General features: G+C 35.8%; 1 protein-coding gene across 2 annotated transcripts in view; it reads left to right on the forward strand.

Annotated features, from left to right (window-relative positions):
• The first annotated feature begins 3514 nt into the window (after window positions 1-3514).
• The window catches only part of LOC123263035, a 50004-nt gene continuing 32637 nt past the window's right edge, over window positions 3515-20881 (forward strand). Inside the window, exons 1-3 of one of the 2 annotated variants that reach the window (XM_044725555.1) lie at window positions 3515-3772; window positions 20244-20318; window positions 20471-20619. The gene's annotated coding sequence lies outside the window, so the exon portion shown is untranslated. The remainder of the gene's footprint in view (window positions 3773-20243; window positions 20319-20470; window positions 20620-20881) is intronic. The other variant, XR_006509080.1, reaches the window with a different exon arrangement.

Below are 20881 nucleotides of genomic sequence, written 5' to 3' on the forward strand. Positions count from 1 at the left end.
CTTTCCATATGCTTGAAACCAGTCATCGTGGAGGAAATGTTGAAAACCAGATACTTGAACGAAGGAACTACTTCTATTGGTTCATTATTGTATTGAAGGCGGTGTACTTCGTTGCGTTTTGGTTGGCCTCCTGATCTGAAAACCATTGCTTTTGTTTTGTTTGTGTTGACTTTTAGCTTGTTTATTTCACAATATTTTTCTAGAGTTTTTGTGAGGGCTATCAGATCTTTTATGTTCCCAGACAGCAGTACCATATCATCAACGTAAAGCAGCATAAGTAGGTACACCACGTTGTTGATCTTTAAGCCAGTATGGTTCCTTCTACTAAAGAAATCCTCAATATCAGCCAAAAACAAAACAAATAGCAGGGGACTTAGGCATTCTCCCTGAAGAACTCCTTCAGTGACTTTGAAGTGATTTGAGTACTCTCCGTTTTGTTTGACCTGTACCGTGGCATGGTCATATAATTCCTTCACGATGTGTATGAACTTTGTGCTTACGCCAAGTTGATAGAGTTTTGCCCAGAGTAAATTCTGAGACACAGAATCAAAAGCACGGGAGAAGTCGACAAATAGCCCATATGCCTTGCCGAGGGATTGTTTCAGCCTGAGGTGAATAGAAGATTGAAGGACATAAAAGGCGTCAACGCATCCTCTATTGCGTCTAAATCCCATCTGTGATTCTGGAATAAGACGTGCATTCTCAGCCCAGTTTTCAAGTCTTTTCCTGAGAATTTCTGTAAATACTTTGGTAATACAATTCATGAGCGCAATGCCTCGGTAATTTCCTGGGTCTTCTCTGACTCCCGCTTTAAAGATCATGCAGAGGACTGCTTGGCTCCATTCTCTGGGTACTTTGCCCTGTTCAAGAATACTATTAAATAGCGATAGCAAGCATATTTTCCAATTTGGAGGTAATTTTTTTAGGAACTCATTCGATACCAAGTCAGTACCCGGTGCTTTGCCTGATTTCAACTTTATTAAGCAGTCCTCAAGCTCAAAAGCTGAAATTTCGTTATCCAGCTCCAGGATGGTATTGTTTAATGATCAACATAGATAAAGAACAATTAAAGTGTTAAAATGATAATTATAATTGACTTCTGGTATTCTTTGCAAATAAAGTATACAAAAACGTTATGTAAAACATAATGTAGATACAAGTTAAAATAATATGGAATAGGATACTTCGAAGGTTGATTAGGAGGACATATAAAGAATTTTTTCAATTGGAAAAAAAAAATTTTCGTTATTAATCCTATTTTCATAACATAGGTCTAAAAATTTCCAGGAATCCTCAAAAAACAGGAAAAAAGTATAGAATCAAAAGTTGAAGGTATCAATCATCGAGAAAATTCATTTTTTCATAGCTAAAGAAAATTGAAAAAGAATTGTTTTTTTATTTATTGCTTAATAAATGGTAGGCATTGAAATAACCAATTCTCCAATAATCTGAGTTTTATGGTTAAAACGCTTTCATCAAATGGTTTAATACATGACTATAAATGTCTTAAATGCAATAATTCTTAAACTAATAAAGACTTTTAGCTTAGCTGAGCAAGACAATGTTCTTTAATTTATAATATCCCGTGAAAAAATTTTCTGATTAGACTATATCAGGCCTGATATAAACCGTCCATATCAGGCCTGATATGGAAATTGGCCATATCAGACTATAAATGGCTTAATATAAGTATATCAGACTATATACCCGCCCGAGTAAAAAAAAATTATATATTATTATATTATATAATTATATATGAAAAATGGCCATACATAATTAAAAAAAATTAAGTATAATGATAAATAATTATTTCCATGAGAAAAAAAATCGGCGTGAGTGGAAATCGAACCGAGGACCTGACGCTTAAAAGACTAATTCACTACCTGTTCACCTAAGAGACTTACTTGAAGATTAGAGTTTGTTATAACAACACGTAATGCAAATCGTATACATGATCGGTTCGTAGTGAACAAAATTTCTTATTTAATTTATTAGTTATTATTAATAACTTGTTAATTCTCAATATTTATGTATAATAATGGTATCTATATTTAATAATAAATCTATATGTAGATTTATCAAATTATCTATGTATACATAAACTCGCAAAATGATTCTACGATATTGTAAAGGTACTTTGTTGCTTTAGAATTTATAATTTATCTTAAATTGAAAAAATAATCGATGTAAAATCAGAATTGAAAGCTTAAATTTCAATGGAATTATTTGTTTAGTATAAGGAACTATATATTGCTGGAGGGCCTGACTAACAATTTTTGAACTTGACAAAACTATTAATTTTTGTGAAATTAAGTTTTTATTATTTCATCCGTATAATACTTTATATTAAAAGATCGTTAATCATTGAAGTAACAGACTCTTAGATAGAAAAAGAGAATGTTTTATGGTAATCACAAAATACCCACTGGAGTAAAAAATTTATACAGAATTCTATATGATTCATATATAATTTTATATGAGTTATGTATACATCTATATAATTATAAATGAATTTCATATGCCTCTAAATAATTATATATAAATCATATATAATACTATATAGTTTTTTTTACTCGGATATGCCTTTATATGAGTATATAAGACTACTGATGTGCCGATAAGGGTATGAGTATATCAGACCATATGAATCCATATCAAGTTATATCAACCCTGATCAGGGATTTTTTTTTCAAGTTTATCGAAGTATATATGACTTCATAAAGTTATATCCAGTCATATCAGGACCTATTAAGAAATAATCTAAAATTATATATGAGCATATCAAGCTATATCAAGTCTGATATAGAAATATCGAATTGATAAGGCTTGATCAGGCCTGATATGGCCAATTTTCATATCAGGCCATATCAGGACATATCAAAAATTGAATATGGACATATTAGATCATATCAAGTCAGATATAAATATATCAATAGTATTTATATGACCTTATCAGCTCATATCAAGCCTGATCAGAATATTTTTTCACGGGATCAATTCTGAAAATAGCACTGAATCAGTTTTTTTTTTTATGAAGAAGTTTCATAGGGCGCACAAACAATCATTTCTCGAAGAAGTTTAGAGTAATTTGAGAATAGACTTGGACCTCCGCAAGGATTAAAAATTAAAAAATCAATTCTGAGAAGCTTACCAGGGTTAACTTTTAGTTCTATAACTTTTTTGTTTTTCGATATTCTTTGTTTTTAGAAAAATTAATTTTTTCAATGATTAACATGATCAACTTTTGGTTCAACTTTTTTCTTGTTTTTTAAGGATGCCCGGAAATTTCTGGTCCAGTGTTATGAAAAATGAAATTTAAAAAAAATTTTAATTCTAGAACGTTACAAATCTCATAAACGAATAAGGTTAAAAATTAAAAAAAAAATATATCCGAATAATTGAATAATCTGGTAACAAAAAAATCCAGAAGCATATAATATAATTTTATAATATAATATAATACTATATAATATTAATCATAACTTCATAACATTATTTGTTTACTAACAGTTACCCACCTGCTTCGCGTGACATAAAATACATGCCAAGTGAGAGAAATATTAAATTGTATTATCTAGCTGTCTATTTATTTATTATGAACGGATTTTACGAAATTAACACACCCTCAACTACTTAGGGTCTTATTGATTTAAATGAGTTAAAATAATAAATAACATAGCTTTCCACATCACCATGGAGGTACTATGTCGTAAGATGCGTTTCCATTATTTTACATGGCGTAATCCCCAGTAGGCCTACACCATGGATTGACGTGAGTATCAATGCTATCAGACTTACAAGGAAACTCTCTCCGGTGTCCCCCTCCGATTTTGATGAAACTGAGATATGTTATTCTCCGTCAAAATCTAAGAGACACGTATTTTTTTTTTATCTGCGGAAAAACATTTCTAGGGGGTGAAACTACCCCTCAAAGTTTAGCCTCAAAAGGGGTGTTTTTCAAGTTTCGCATACTTGCAGTTTAAATAATCGAATGGGACCAATTGCATAATTTTCAGGGTGGAAAATCATGAAAAATGCTTTTGGTTTTATAATAAAACAATGGATAGAACAAAAGTTATGAGGGTTGAAAATCACAAAACTTTTATAAAAAAAAAACTGTTCGATGGATTTCAATGAAACCAACGGCAATCGGAAGAGGAAAAAAAAGTAGAGAATACATCTTTCGGGGTTTTTCCGAAAAATTAAGTTTAGGGGGTGAACATCCCTTAAGCATATCTACATTGACCACTAAGAAAATATCGTTTTTTATATTAATTTCGATATGAATTCATCAATAATAATTTGTTCGTACATTTCTAGCATTTAGAAAATAATAATAATATTATATCTTAATATTTTACTTACTTGTTTACTTCTCATCCCAAACTTTATTTTGTGTATCGGGACATCAAATATTATAAATGTCATGTAATGTAAATCTGTTTTGGAAAAAAAAGAAAAAAGAAAAAATGCTTACAATATATGCTTTACTATAATCAAATTAAATTTAAAAATAATTTACAAATGATTTTTTACAAAAATATTTAATATTTCTGATGTTTATGAAATTTAATACTTAAATTTATCATTTTGTCATATGCAGATCTATTCAATATATGTTTTGCAATCGTGATGTTCATGAAAAAAATGTTGAAAACACAACGACTTTTTGCACCATGAACAGCGGATAATTGCTATATTTTGACAACCAGGAACCTCACAATGAGAATTGCATGATCCGTGAAATGTAAAATCCACAGGATTTTCGAACTCATCTGGTTTTACTTCTGTGTAGCCACTTTTGTACCACGAGTACTTGAATAAATTTATGTACCGAGGAGATGACAATTGGATATGTGTAAGTGATTGTAATTTTATAATGTTATTTCGTAAATGCAAGTTTATGTCCAAATTCGTCAAAACTGTACGATCCGAAAAATATCGAACAAAATTTTTCCATACTCGGAATCCAAAAACATCAAGCGGTTGAATTTTCCCAGTTGTACCTTTTGGTAAGATCATTACTTCAGTATCTTTATTTGTTGGTTTAACGCTTTGTACAACTTGAGGACAATGCCCAGTCCATGAGTCAATTAGTAATAAAGATTTTGGGCCCACATTTGGAAAAAACACCCTCTCCAACCAAATTTTGAAATGATCTGAAAATTAAAAAATATGAACTATTTGTATCAACAATAACTTATGCGCAAACCAGAAAAAAAAAATAAAGAATAATTCGTACCTGATGTAAGTTTTCCTGATTTTGATGCTTCTATGTATACATTATGAGGTCTAAAAAGTGTTGTTTCAACTATTCGTCCAAATTTACCACTTGGTTCTTTTAGAACCAAAAAGTGGGGATAAAAGCTTTCCATCAGCGGATACAGTTGGTTGAACTGTGTAACTATGAGTAGTAGAAGTAACAGATTGTACAAGACATTCTACTTGTTTCTCTCCTTCAACAGCTAAAGTTCGACCGGAATGCATTTCCAACTGAAAACCACTTTGATCTGAATTATATACGTTTGCTAATTCATAAATTTTAATTTTTTGTTTTACATTATTGACGAATTCCTCAGCTTGCTGTTTTAATGATTTACTATCTTCAATGGTTTTGGACGTGATAAACTTATTTATTTTTCTTGATACGATGCGATGTGCTCTTTTGAATGACGCGATCCACTTTGTTGATGCTTTAAAACGGAAATCTTCCGCACCAATTTCTTTTTGAGCTTGTAAGGCCCATCTTTTTATGTCACAATCATGTACGATTAAACCTGCATCTATAGCTGCTTTGAAATTTTGTATTGTATATTCACAAATTCTTGCTAATTTTTCCTTATAAGTCCCTCCCTGATTTAAAGTATGAGCCCATCTTCGTAACTGTCGCACAGATTGTACCTTTCTGAATTTTTGTCTAACACTGTCTAAACTTAAATTTCTTTTTTTGCCACTACGCCAGTACTCGACGGCTTTCAATTTATATTCATAAGATAAATCTTTAACATCCTTAGTGCATTCGTCGATAGGTGTTTCTTGGTCAACTAGTGCATTTGCCCACTCTTTATCTTCCACGACTTCCATCGTCCAATCTTTATACGGTTCTTGGAAATGCAAAGAACTTTATTCGACCATTTCGACTCCGGAGTATTCGTTCATAGCATTGAGTAAAATATTTTCAAAACTTTCTTTGATTTGTATTTCTTCGTCATTTACTGGCGATTCTGGAATGTTCATGACTTGAAATGTTGTTAAGAGTAGTCTTATAACATTTATAGGATTGACTTTCATTTTGCTCTATGTACTAAAATAAAGATTTTCGTACAATTTTAAATTATTCAATTATTAAAAAAAAAAAAAAAAAAAACACGATTATAATATTGAATTATAAAAGATGAAGTACATCGCAGTAACTAAACTAATTTCGAAATGATACATTTATTTATACTATGTTGTTTTTCACATTACTGACTCATATATACTAAAAATATAATTATCTCTTTTTTTGTATGAGATAACGATGAATGATTATTATGATTATAATAAATCATTATAAGCATTTTTCTTTTTTTTTTTTCCAAAGCAGATTCACATTAAATGACATTTGTAATATTTGATGTCCCGATACACAAAATAAAGTTTGGGATGCGAAGTAAACAAGTAAGTAAAATATTAAGATATAATATTATTATTATTTTCTAAATGCTAGAAATGTACGAAAAAATTATTATTGATGAATTCATATCAAAATTAATATAAAAAACGATATTTTCTTGGTGGTCACTGTAGATATGCTTAAGGGATGTTCACCCCCTAAACTTAATTTTTCGGAAAAACCCCGAAAGATGTATTCTCTACTTTTTTTTCCTCTTCCGATTGCCGTTGGTTTCGTTGAAATCCATCGAATAGTTTTTTTTTTATAAAAGTTTTGTGATTTTCAACCCTCATAACTTTTGTTCTATCCATTGTTTTATTATAAAATCAAAAGCATTTTTCATGATTTTCCACCTTGAAAATTATGCAATTGGTCCCATTCGATTATTTAAACTGCAAGTATGCGAAACTTGAAAAACACCCCTTTGGAGGCTAACTTTTGAGAGGTAGTTTCACCCCCTAGAAATGTTTTTCCGCAGATAAAAAAAAAACATGTGTCTCTTAGATTGCGACGGAGAATAACATATCTCAGTTTCATCAAAATCGGAGGGGGACACCGGAGAGAGTTTCCTTGTTAGAATTTGTTACACATATCAAATTCATATAAATATAGATTGGATATGAACAACTTAATAAAATAAAATTTAAAGCTTGACAAACATTTCTTTTGTAACAGTAAAAAGAAATTATTATAAATAGATAAAATATTGAAAATAATTGAATTAAAAACCAGTTTAGTGGTAGATCCAAAAATTTTTGAGACTTTGAATATTTATTGATTGGATTACTGTTTATTATCTGATTCTATAGATCTAATTTCAAGAAATAATTATTAATATAATCAAAAATAGAAAATTAAATGCTTGAAACTTCTTTATATACAACGTTCTTCGATTTTCCCATTGGTTGAAGAATGACTAAGCTGTTAGGTGAACTTACTCTTGAGCATGCCACGTATAGTTGGCCATGAGAGAAACAGTCATTTCTTAAATTAATACAAGCCATCTTTAAACTCTGCTCTTGTGCCTTATTAATCGTCATGGCATAACAAACTTTGACAGGAAATTACAGACGTTTAAATTCGAAGTGGTAATCTGATGGAATTAGAGGAATCCTTCGAATGAATACAGTTTTCCCTTTATATTTTCCGGTGAAAATCATGGCTTCAATGACATTTTTGTGTAAGACCTTGACTTGAAGCCTGGTACTATTATACAATTTTGGTGGATTTAAATTGCGGAGCAACATTATTGGAGTGCCAATCTTGAGTTGAAGAACATGAGGTGGTATCCCTGGTGGATTGAGTGTGTGTAAGAACTCAACAGGGTAGTGCACAGCTTTTTCATCCGCCAGTACTTTGTCCACCGATTCATATCTTACTTGCTCATTTGGCAGTTTCTCCAGCAAAAAGTTGTTAATACAATTGACTTGTTCATTGGTTGGTGTGAGAATGGCTCTCTCCTTTAACCATGAACTACAATTGTCGCCAGCTTTGTCAATATTCGGGTTTATTTTTTCAGTCAAGGTGATTAAATCTGGGACAGTTTCACAATTAATATAGGACACCTTTATTCTTCCGTCTTCTTCCGGAATTTTGCCATCACCTATATCAATCAGTATTTTTGAAAAATCTGCTTTCGAGATTGGCTGAAGATGAACATGCATATTAATAGTCAAAGATAGAACTTTGACCGTAGGCCATAAAATTGATGACTTGATACAGACTTTAACTTCATCTGCACGTGTTCCTCGTGGCACAACAGGCAAAGTTTGTCGAAAGTCACCGGCCAAGAGAACAATCACTCCTCCCATAATTCGGTCGCAACCTCTAATGTCTTGGAGCAGTCTGTTCAGAGCTTCAATACTATTTTTGTGAGCCATAGTGCACTCGTCCCAGATAATAATTTTTGCTCTTCGCCGCACATGAGAAATATCACTCTGTTTAGAGATGTTACAAAGTGGAGACTCAGAATAACCTAAATTGAGAGCTAATTTAAAGGCAGAGTGAGCTGTTTTATCTCCGTCTATCAAAGTCACAGCAATTCCTGAAGAAGCAACGACTATAGCGATGTTTTTTTCACTCCTGATTTTCGCAAGCAGCAAATTGATTAAAAACGTTTTTCCAGTACCACCTTGAGCATCAAGAAAATACAACTACCCTGAATCGGATGTAAATAAATTTAAAATTTCATTGTAAACTTTTCGCTGTTCTAGATTTAATTTAGAAACATTTTCTGCTACAACTCTTTTTAAATAGACGGTGTCGTAAGCTAATTCACGCAAATATTGACGATTAGTGTCAATAAACCTTTCATCTCAGATTGAAGACTGGAGACCGAATTGAAAAAGTGTTTTTCCAGACATTGATATTACAATATCTTCGAGTAGTATGAGACATTTGTTATAAATAACGTCAATTAACAGCTCAACATTTCCACCGTCTCGTTCTACCTCGCTCTTAATATCTCCCGAAAAATAATATCGATATTTCTCCCATAATTTTTGTGAATCGTCAACATGACAAAAAAATAACATAATGGCAAACAGCTCACGGATCTTGTAGAACTAATCAGAGATGCAAGCTTTATCCAGAGTGCAATACCAATTAGCATTATCTTCTAGAAGACTGAGTGCTCTACATGCTGCTTGAAATGTTGGATGAATCACTCCATCAACAGTTTTCAAAGCAGAAAATGATGTAGGACCTCGAATTTCATGTAAGAGAAGACGCAAGTGATAACATTCAGTATTTCCTGGATGCACGGTATAAACTCTAGCTAAAACTTGATCTTTCCTGACTCCTAAATAACCTGAATGAACCTTATCTTTTTTTCTTCTTTCAAAGCGGTTATTTTTCCATACGTAATAAGCTGGACCTTCAACGTACAAAAGAGTTTTTGCAAAGTCATCAACTTGGCAAAGCTCAAAAAAAGCCGTTAGTGTTGTTTTTTTGGGATTATTTACTTTTTCAACCACATTCTGCTCAGTAAAATAAATTCTTTGACCATTTTCAAGATGTACAGCAAGATGCATCACCGAAGGAAACTTGTCATGAATAGGAAAACGAAATATTCGCCAGACTGCTTTAAAGCTACTGATATAACGTCCCGCCTGATACTTCGTCACCTCATCAAAATCCTGAACAGTAAACGATGCTAGGTCAGATCCTTTATCTACATACTTACAGATGTATTTTATGGATTTTACAGAGTTACTGTAACTTTCAACATTAATATGAGTCCCAAAGGTATATGGGATAGAACGGGATTGTACGACACTATCCATCGGTTGTCGATTTCAACTCCGTTAAGTTTTAAAGTTTTTCCTCCGTCTGCTGGTGATCATTGACGATACTTGGGATATCCGAATTTAAATTGAAAGATCCACATGGACCGTGAACCATGCTTGTCTTGATAACTTGATAAAGATCTGGATTTATGCCTGGATCAGGTAACTCAGCGCAGATAATTTGGTCAATAGACTCTGGTCTCATTTTCTCTTCTAATCATAATAGAATATTAACATGAGGTAATCCACGTTCTTGCCATTCTATGGCGTACATGTGACATCTCGTGTCACCAAAGATACGACCTACTGTAAGAAGTTTTATTATATGTCACTCTTACATTAAAAACCCTCGCTACGATATCATGTCTATCATGAGACTGTTGACCTTCACTCAAAAGCTGCGTTATTTCCGGCCACTTAGGATTGCAGGTGAATGTTATAAATAAATCTGGCTGTCCATAATGACGTACATTTGTCATTGCATCCTGAGTTCGCCCATGCATATAATGGGGTCCTCCAGTAAAAAAAGGAGTCAACACAACCATTTTTCCCATTGTTGATAATTGTTCATCATTTTTTGACAAAGCATCTTTCAAGTGAACGTATTCCTCACTTCTCAGTTTTTTTTTGGTTGTTACGAATATAGTTAAGTCTTTCAGTCTCAATTGTTGCGTACGTGTCAACTGAAAATTGATTTAAGAGATTGTGGAATCGCAATAAATAGCACACTTCATTCTCACGCTCCATAATCCTAAAGCTTTAAAATTCTGAAGCAGATATTGTCTGATCGAGAGGCAGTTTAGTCGTCTCGTCATGCTTAAATATGTTGATGTGATAGCCATCTTCTTCATAACAGAACATCGAAGGATATTGTAAAGCATCATATGAGCGGTGTGTTTCACTAATTCGCATCAATTTATTGTCTCTACTGTGAAAAACAATGTCTCTTTTTTTGAAATCCTATCCAATAATGAGAACCGCAACTTCTTTTGCCTGAGGAGCATTAAAATGGCCCTTATGTTCTCCAGCCGATTTTTTGTCAGCATTAATTATTACTTTAAAGTCTTTTTGATCTTTAGGAATTGAATCTATTGCAGCCTTAAAATCCTTAAGATATTTGTCATGCTGATGTAACAACTTCTGCAGTTGATGAACTAATTATGGATAAATGCCGGGATAAATTCCACAATGGATGTCTCTTTCATGACATTCATCACCAACAAAGTAAATTTGAAGGAAAGGAGGCTTTTGGTTAGGTTCAGACATCAAGCTGGCTATTCTGTGATAAACCTGCCCTTGAACTTTGAAAGTTGGCATAAAATTTCCTTCTCTTACCTCTTTGGCTCCAAAAGATGTCATTTGGAAACATCCATTATACTTACGGGCATTTTTTAGAAAATGTTCTGACAGTGGATCCTGATGAGTCAATAAGCTGTGTAAAGGTTCAGAATAGGGGCCAAGCTTAGAAAGTTGAACTTTACCACTACTGCAGCACATTCCTTGAGTCTCATTTTTCCATTTTAAAGCACGACACCATTGACAAGGAGAACGTGGACCAAGATTGACAATTTCATCATTGGAATAATTAATTTGACAATTGTATTTAAAACACGGATAAACACTTAAAAGTCCAGGGCAATCATTTAGTCCTTGTTCTTTTTTTATGATAATTAGCTGTAGCTGATTTATTAACATGCGGATTTCTAGCCTGATAATCTTTTTTAGCTTTACTTATAACTTCAGGATGATTGTTAGCATACGTTTGAACTATTTTTCTTTTGATCTCAGGATGATTTTTTATGTATTTTTTAACAGCCTTTCTCTGAACTTCTTTATGATTTTTCACATATTTTGAAGCAGCTTTTTTAAGTTGTTTAGTCCTAATTGCACCTAAAAATCTTTTCCGCCGTATTTTTCCTCTCCTTGATGAAAGTGATGGTTGAGTAAAAGATGCTTAAAAGTCATCAAGATTTTCCGTTTGAGAAACACCGTTATTGATGGGTTCAGTAAATAGAACTAAAACGTCTCAGCGACCACTATTAAAATTCCCAGTAAACCTTAATCTTTTAACTCCATTTATTGCTTTTCCAAACGTAGTTATTAGACGATCATTTTGGTATACTTGAAACTCATATGTAAATAATTCTGCCGCCGCTCTAATTTCAAAAAGAGTTCCATACGTGTTAGGCTTCGACATGTCATCGAAGTACAAATTTTTGTTTCCATAAGGTTCTCCATTTAACTGATTGATAAAGTATTAGAATCTCTGCCAATTTTTAAATACGTGAAGCACAATTTCACTTCTTATCTGATCACTAAATGACTGTGTTATACAATAAAAACGATAATGAAAAAAGACACGCGCCGTCGCCGGGAATTTCAATAATTTCGAAAAAACTCCATTAGTGTGCAGTAAAAATTTTTGTGAAAGTGTTGAATGTGTAAAAGAAATTGTGAAAAGTAAATTATGAAATATAACCGGTAAATATAAAATATTAATAGAATAATTAATTTAAACTAAATTATGATCATAATCCAAATAATATCAATTAATCAATAATAACCTATTAAATATGAAAAAGAGATTGTGAAAAGTAAATAATGTAATACAATTATTAAGTATTGAATGGTAATAGAATAATAAATTCAAACTAAAGTATTATAATAAACAAAATAATATTAATTAATGAATTAATAATCGATTAAATACCAAAAGAAAATTAATGCAACTGGAAAATTTTGAATGATTATAACAGAATAATTAATTCAAATTTAAATATCATCATAAATGAAATAATATTAATCAAATCAATTGATAGCTTACTAAAGATTGAGAAAACCTTCCAATAAATGAACTTTAAAAAACTTTTAACGAACGTCTTTGCGTTGATCAATGAATTTAGTATTATCTAATTATCATATTCAGATGAAAATTGAATGAACGCTATATCAATTAATAGAAAAAAAATTTTTTTTTATTTATGAGGATGGATTCATTTCTGAAAAATCCCAAGCAGAAATATCCCAATTAAAATGTTTAAATGTTCAAGAAAATATTAATTAATAAGAAACTTATCATTCAATGATCATTTCACATGATGTATCGATAGTCCAGATGTTCATTAATGTAACTAAATTATTCGTGATGATAATTTTACTGAACAATTTCAATCAATATCAGGATATGATCATTTCACATAATAATATTAATTAATTTTACTCTAACTATCAATTAAATCACTCTTAGAAAATAATTCGTTTGACAGCTTTCTGTTTACTCTTTAAAACTTTGACACATTACCAAAATATTAATGAAGTTGAATAATTCATTTGTTTTGGAGATAACTTCAAGGCTATATCAAAAATAAATGAATAAAATATAATTGTAAAATGCTGAAAATGCGATAACGCGGAGGATCAGGTATTGGTCTGGATATCTCAATTAAAACGCGGAAATATTTATTATAATGAACACTATAAATTTGTTTACACAAATTACACTTAATATTTATTTGATATGTTAGAGGATTGTTTAAATAAAAGCGGATACATAAAGCACTGCGTGATTAATAAAGTGAAGCCGGTTGACACGAGGTTGAACACACTGCTGGCACTGAAAAGCGGAGAATTTATTGCACAAATAATAAAATTTATCTGTAACAAACTAAAGCGGATTAATAACAATTAATTTAAGCAAATTAAATTATTAAATAAGCGAGATGCGGTTTATTAACAAAAAGCGAAAGTAATGAAATACTAATGGTGACTTGATGCAGCGAAAGCGTGGAAGCGAAAGATAATAATAATAATGCGTCTTCTTCCTCGTCGACTTGGCAAAGAAGGCCGATTGCGCATGTCAGCGTAGCGATTAGCCAATCACATCACCGAGACATGGCGTGATTAGTCAAGCTAAGCTTTCATAGGCGGTTAGTGTTTGCGGGAACTAGTGGTAGACAGGTGCGGCTCGTGAAATTGGGAGTCCCCCAGGGGCGACTTCATCGCGGCTGGGCCTGTTCACTGATCATTCTCCCCTGGGTTGGCGGCTGCATCGACAAGATCGTCTTCTTCATATGTTAGCGGCAAGACACAGAGCTTTATAATTGGATGTAATAGCTCTGTGTTAACTGTCTTAACAGTTACCACGCGGACTTGTCCATCTTCACCTGGATGAAGAGCGGTGACTCTGGCTAATGGCCACTTGGTTGGCAGGAGGTCCTCAGTGGTGATCGATACAACTGAACCTACTTTGATCTCGTTGCGTTGATGATGCCACTTGGAAATGGCCTGGCAGCGGTAGATGCAGTCCTGATAATAGCGTTTCCAGAAATGCTGAACCATTTGCTGGACTTGATCCTAATGCGAGAGCCGAGCGGGTTGTACTTCTGTCAGCAATGGCTCTGGAACTGCGGTTAGTGACTGTCCGATTAAGAAATGATCTGGTGTCAGTACTGCCAGGTCAGCAGGATCATCATTCAGCGGTGTGAGCGATCTGGAGTTCAAGATGGCTTCAATTTGAGCCAATAGCGTTGAATACTGCTCAAGTGTCAACAGCGAGTATCCGATTGTTCTTCGAAGGTGAAATTTAATAGACTTCACAGCGGCTTCCCATTTTCCTCTAAAATGAGCGGCTCCAGGCTGATTGAACTTCCAGTTCGTGCCATCTTGAGCGATTAAAACTGATAATTCTTGAAGTGTGTGGGATCCTGCAGCGAATAGTCGTTTCAGCTCTTTATCTGCTCCTACAAAGTTGGTTCCACAGTCTGAGTATAGCGTATGACAGATACCTCGGCGACTAGTAAAGTGGCGATAAGCGGCAATGAAGGCGGCAGCGGTGTAGTCAGTGACTAGCTCGAGATGTACAGCTGAGCTGAACATGCAGACAAAGACTGCAATCTAGCCTTTGTATGTTTTTGCTCCACGCCCTTGAAAAGTTTTCCGAGTGATGGGTCCAGCGTAGTCGAGTCCTGTATGCAGGTAAGCTCGAGTTGGCTGCACTCGTGCGGCTGGTAGTTGACCCATCAATTGTTGAGCGCGTTCTCCACGGTGTCTTGTGCAGATAGCGCAGCGTAATATAAATGATCTGACTGGAACACGGACTCCAATGATCCAGACACTCTTGCGTGAGTCAGCGAGCGTAAGCTGAGTACCTACGTGAAGCGTTTTGCGGTGCGAATCATCAATCAGAATTGATGTAAGCGATGATTGTCTTAGCAAGATCGCTGAATGCTTCTCTTCTGGGTCCAGCAATGCGTTTTTCAAGCGGCCACCGACTCTCAGGACCCCCTGATGATCGATGAACGGAGTCAGCTTGGTGATGCAGTTATTTTTCGGCAGACCATCACCATCTTGAAGCATGTGAATCTCTTTAGCGAAGTATTGTCCTTGAGTGAACTTAATCAAGGTCAATTTAGCGCGCTCCAGGTCTGATGGAGTAAGCGGGTAGGCCAGCGAAGATTGTGAAACTCTTTTAAAGCGGTCGATTACACCACGCTAGATGCTGAGCTTCCGTAGCAGTGGAAACAGCTGCGTGTAATGCGATAGTAATTGTTAGAGCAGGCAGTTTTCTGCTTTCCAAGTTACTAGTGTCAGACCTTGGCGTTCTTCTCGATGCCTTGCGTTGTCAGCTGGAGGCTGCAGAGTGGGCCAAAAGGATTCTGGTTCATTAAGCCAAGTCAGTCCATGCCACCAGAGAGCGTGTTGTTTCAGATTTAGCGTTGGTATACCTCTTGAAGCGCAGTCAGCGGGGTTTTGTTTTCCTGAAATAAATTTCCAGGAGACATCTCAAAGCGTTTCTTGGATTTTTCCCACTCTATTTCGGACGAATGTCTTCCAGCGGGTTGCTGGACTTTTAATCCATGCGAGAGTCACGGCGAAGTCAGTCCAGAGATTAATCCTGACATTTCCTAGCGACTGAACTTCCTTGACATGAAGTATCAGTTGTGTAAGCAACCATGCAGCAGATTATTCCAAGCTTGGAATTGTCATGGTCTTCAGCGGTGCTACTTGCGTTTTTGAACACAAAAGTGCGACCTTTGTGTTCCCATCAGCGTCAGTGACTCTTAAATAAACAGCAGCAGTCATAGCGTTTTGCGAAGCGTCTGAGAACCCGTGCAATTCTATTGTTGCTCCAGGTGCAATATAATTCCAGCGTGAAATGCGGATGGATTCGATGTTTCAAAGATCCTCGCAGTATCCAGTCCATTTATAAATGAGTGATGGTGACAATTGTTAATCCCATGACACTCTATCTAGCCATAGATCTTGCATGAAGATCTTGGCTCTGACGACAATTGGTGCGAAAAGTCCGAGCGGGTCATACAACTTGGCGATTTTAGACAAAATAGCTCTTTATGTCTTAGGTGTCTCTGGCGGTAGCGTGTACTTGAACTGGAGAGCGTCACTGTGTGAATTCCAGTACATGCCCAGGACCTTTACTGGTGCATTACTGATTTATTTAAGCGGTGTTTCTAGCTGCTTTTCTGGAGCGACTTCAGCGAGCAGCGTTGGACTATTACTAGCCCATTTGGTGAGCGGAAAGCAGCCTGCGGTGCACAGTGCTTTTGTTTGCACTGCAACCTTTATAGCGTCTTGTTCGTTGTCTGCTTCACCGTAGATGTCATCTACGTAGCATGTTTCCAACATTGTAGCAACAGCTAGCGGAAAGTGGTGTCCTTCATCCTTGACTAGTTGGATGAGCACACGTACAGCGTTAAAAAGTGCACTAACGGTCCCGTAGGTGACTGTGTTGAGACAGTAAGCGTCTACTTGGTCATTCTCATCTATCCAGTGAATGCACTGAAGCGGCCAATCAAGCGAATCAACCTCAATCTGACTGAATATCTTGGTGATGTCAGTAGCGAATAGAATCCTGTTGCAGTGGATTCTCAACATCAGGTCGAAGATGTCAATTTGCGTTTTGAGTCCTGTGTGTAAAATGTCGTTCAATGAAATTCCTTTAGATTTTGCACAGGAACCGTTGAACACTGTACGGAGCTTCGTAGTGGTGCTATCAAGCTTCAATACCCCATGGTGAGGCAAGAAGTAAGCGTTTGCGGGCAAGTCATTGATTGGTACTCGAACCATGTGTCCTAGTTTTATGTATTCTGCCATGAACGCGCGATACATGTCAGAATAATCTTTTTCTCGCGACAGGCGAATTATTAATCTTCAGAGTGACCCCATGGCTGAGTTGATAGAGTCACCAAGTTGACTCTCGGAAGCTTTAAGCGGTAATCTCACTACGTAGCGTCCATCATGCTGTCGATAATGCGTTCGACGAAAGTGAACTTCATCTTCTTCAGCGGTTTTGAGCGGTGAATTACCTGATGGAACCTCTTCCTGCTCTCAAACCTTTGCGATAGCGTCTTGTAATGATGTGTCTCATGACGCATGTAATGCTGCGTGTGACGTGGAAGCGTGTTTAGCGGTGACAGCTCTATAGACAATCTAACCAAGCGTGGTGGATTGTGCAATCGGAGAATCGCGAAGTCCACGTTTAATATCAGCGTTCATGATCTGTGTGGCTGGTGATGCACCTAGAATAATGTCTACAGGACGCAGCTGTAGATAGTGCGGGTCAGCGAGCTTGCGATTATCAAGATGCAGCCATTTCGGATCAGCGATCACGAACGATGGAAGATCTACCGTCAGTGTTGGTAGAATATACATGCTGACATGTATTGACGCAGTTGTACACAGCGAACGAAGCTCAATTGTGCTCACACCTAGTGAATTTCCTGCGGAGACATTACCAATGCCCTTGAACATGACCATGTCGCGTTGTAGCGGCTGTCCAAGTTTCTTGAAGAGCGTCTGTCTCATAAATGAGAGCTCTGAGCCTTGATCAATCAAAACTCGAGCGGTGATGGAATTACCATGATGCGGACTGACCTGGACTAAAGCGGTAGCTAGCAAAACTCGAGCGGAAAGCGGATCTGAAATAATCAACAGTTGATGTTGAGTTATAAGCGGTCTAAAGGAACGGTTAGTTACCTTGTGCGGTATCTGCTGGTGGCGGTGATGCTGATTTAGGCGATAGATCACGATGAATGGAAGTGTGGTGACGTTGACTGCACTTCCTGCATCCTTGAGCGGTCTTACAATCAGCGACGCGGTGTGGACCTGAGCAGTTGTAACACAAGCGGTATTTCTCAATAATGTTGATGCGCTTCTCAACAGTAGCGGCCTTGATGAACGGACAGAACAACAAGTAGTGCTTCTCCGGGCCCATCGGGCAATTTCTTTTGGGCTTACCCTTGTATTGAGTAACAGCGTAAGAAGCTTTGGGCTTCTGGTGATCCTTGTTGCGTGATATTCCGGGTTTATGCCCATCAGTGTGTTTCTTGTTCTCAGCTGAAGCCTCCAGGTTCTCCCAAGCTCTGACCTTGGACTTGAGGAACTCGTGGAGCTGCGTGTAGGTCGGCATTTTATCAGTAAGACCAAGGTTGGTCTCCCAATCTTCTCTCACAGCGGGTGGCAAGCGGCGAAGCGTCAAATGAATTATCATCAGGTCCCAGTGTTCAACTTGAACCCCCTGGGCCTTGATGGAATCCAAAGCCTTCTGGTTGGATAGTAGCAAAGCGTCTAAATTAGCGGCTGATCGAGCGGGAACTGACTCACCGACCAACAGATCTTTAAGATACGATGAAACGACGCGGCGAGGATTTGAATAGCGGCTCTTCAATAGGTTCCAAGCGGGTTCAAATGACTCGTCAGTAGATGACATATTGTCAATGAGCTGATGTGCCTCATCCTTGGTGAAGGTCTTGAGATAATGCATCTTCTGGCTGTTCTTCAGAAGTTCATTGTCGATGACAATGTCAGAGAATAGCTGACTGAAGGATCCCCAGCGTTTGAAGTTTCCAGAGAAGCTCTGAAGCTTGATCTTTGGGAGCCCAGTACCTGTGGAACCTCCCATGAATGCGGTGCTGTGCATAGCCAGTTATTGAGTCTGAGCAGATTCCTCGGCTTCAATCTTCTGCTGTATGGCGTCCTTGCGGGTGGCTATGCGAGTCTCCCAAATTGCGTAAGTGGCGTGTGCATCAGTATAACGATTCTCGGTGTGGTACTCGTGCTCGAGTACTTCCGGGTACGTCTCAAAAATAAGCAAATTCAGGGCAGTGATATCTTGCCTAAGCCTGGAGCTTCGTGTTTCTACTGAGTCAATAGCAGTCAGCGACAGTGTGTTGAGCTCCTCGTCAGTTAAGCGGTCTACCATGGCGTACAAGCATCTAGGTACTGCTTTTGCATAGCAATAGCTGCTTCCAACTTCATTTCGGGATTAATCTAGGCCCGAAGTCGAGTTTTCAGTCAAATAAAGCGAAAAGTTCAGCGTACCGGTGTACGTATGACTACCAGGAGCAGCACCCGATGTGCTCCGCGATGCCCCTGACACTCGACCCTTCCTAGCGGTAATAACCTTCACCCTCATAACACAATTATTAGCGGTATAATTAATTTTATTTAATTGAGATAGAGCTAGCCTAATCCGGCTCGAGGGACCAAATGTAAAATGCTGAAAATGCGGGAAAGCGGAGGATCCGGTTTTGGTCTGGATATCTAAATTAAAACGCGGAAATATTTATTAAAATGAACACTATAAATTTATTTACACATATTACACTTAATATTTATTTGATATGTTAGCGGATTGTTTAAATAAAAGCGGATAAATAAAGCACTGCGTGATCAATAAAGCAAAGCCGGTTTACACGAGGTTGAACACACTGCCGGCACTGGAAAAGCGGAGAATTAATTGCACAAATAATAAAATTTATCTGTAACAAACTGAAGCGGATTAATAACAATTAATTTAAGCAAATTAAATTATTAAATAAGCGAGATGCGGTTTATTAACGAAAAGCGAAAGTAAAGAAATACTAATGGCGACTTGATGCAGCGAAAGCGTGGAAGCGAAAGATAATAATAATAATGCGCCTTCTGCCTCGTCGACTTGGGGAAAAAGGCCGATTGCACATGTCAGCGTAGCGATCAGCCAATTACACCACCAAGACATGGCGTGATCAGTCAAGCTAAGCTTTCATAGGCGGTTAGTTTTTGCGGGAACTAGCGGTAGACAGGTGCGGCTCGTGAAATTGGGAGTCCCCCAGGGGCGACTTCATCGCGGCTGGGCCAGTTCACTGAACAATAATATAAATATAAAATATAAATAAAAAACATAATATAAATCAAAAATAAATATTAATTCAATAAAATCAATAAAAAATAAATATTTAATCTATAAATCATTACACAACGATAAAAAGTATAAAAAATAATGAATCTTGATAAATTAAATTTAGAAACATTAATTATACATGGAGAAATGGCTTTTACGAATGATAATTGGTCGCACGAACTCAAGAAACAGATAATTGGTAAGTCAAAATTAAAATGTATACACTTCTCAAATAATTTTTAATTAAAAAAACTTGAATAAAAAAAAAATTCTTAGTTAAATTAAAAAATAAATTGCTTTAAAAAATCAAAAATTAAAAATTATATTAAAAAATTTTTCGATTTATCACAGACTACATTGAAGAAGTCAATGGAACATACAATGCTGGTTGTACAACCGTTGTAACAGTTTTCTGGAGAGATGGACGGACTCATGAAGCTATGTCATTCAAAGAATCTCGTAGCGAATCAATTGGCGCAGCTTAAAATGAAGCACGGAATGTAATTATTTACATAAATTTTTACATATATTTGTAGTATTATTTACATGTATTGTTTACATATATTTTCAGTATTATTTACATGTATTTTTTACATATATTTACAGTATTATTTACATGTATTTTTACATATATTTGCTGAATTATTTACATGTATTTTTTACATATATTTACAGTATCATTTACAATATTATTTACATGTATTTTTACATATATTGACAATATTATTTAAATATATTTACAGTATTATTTACATATATATG

This window comes from Cotesia glomerata, linkage group LG1, assembly GCF_020080835.1.
Source record: "Cotesia glomerata isolate CgM1 linkage group LG1, MPM_Cglom_v2.3, whole genome shotgun sequence".
Taxonomy (NCBI): domain Eukaryota; kingdom Metazoa; phylum Arthropoda; class Insecta; order Hymenoptera; family Braconidae; genus Cotesia; species Cotesia glomerata.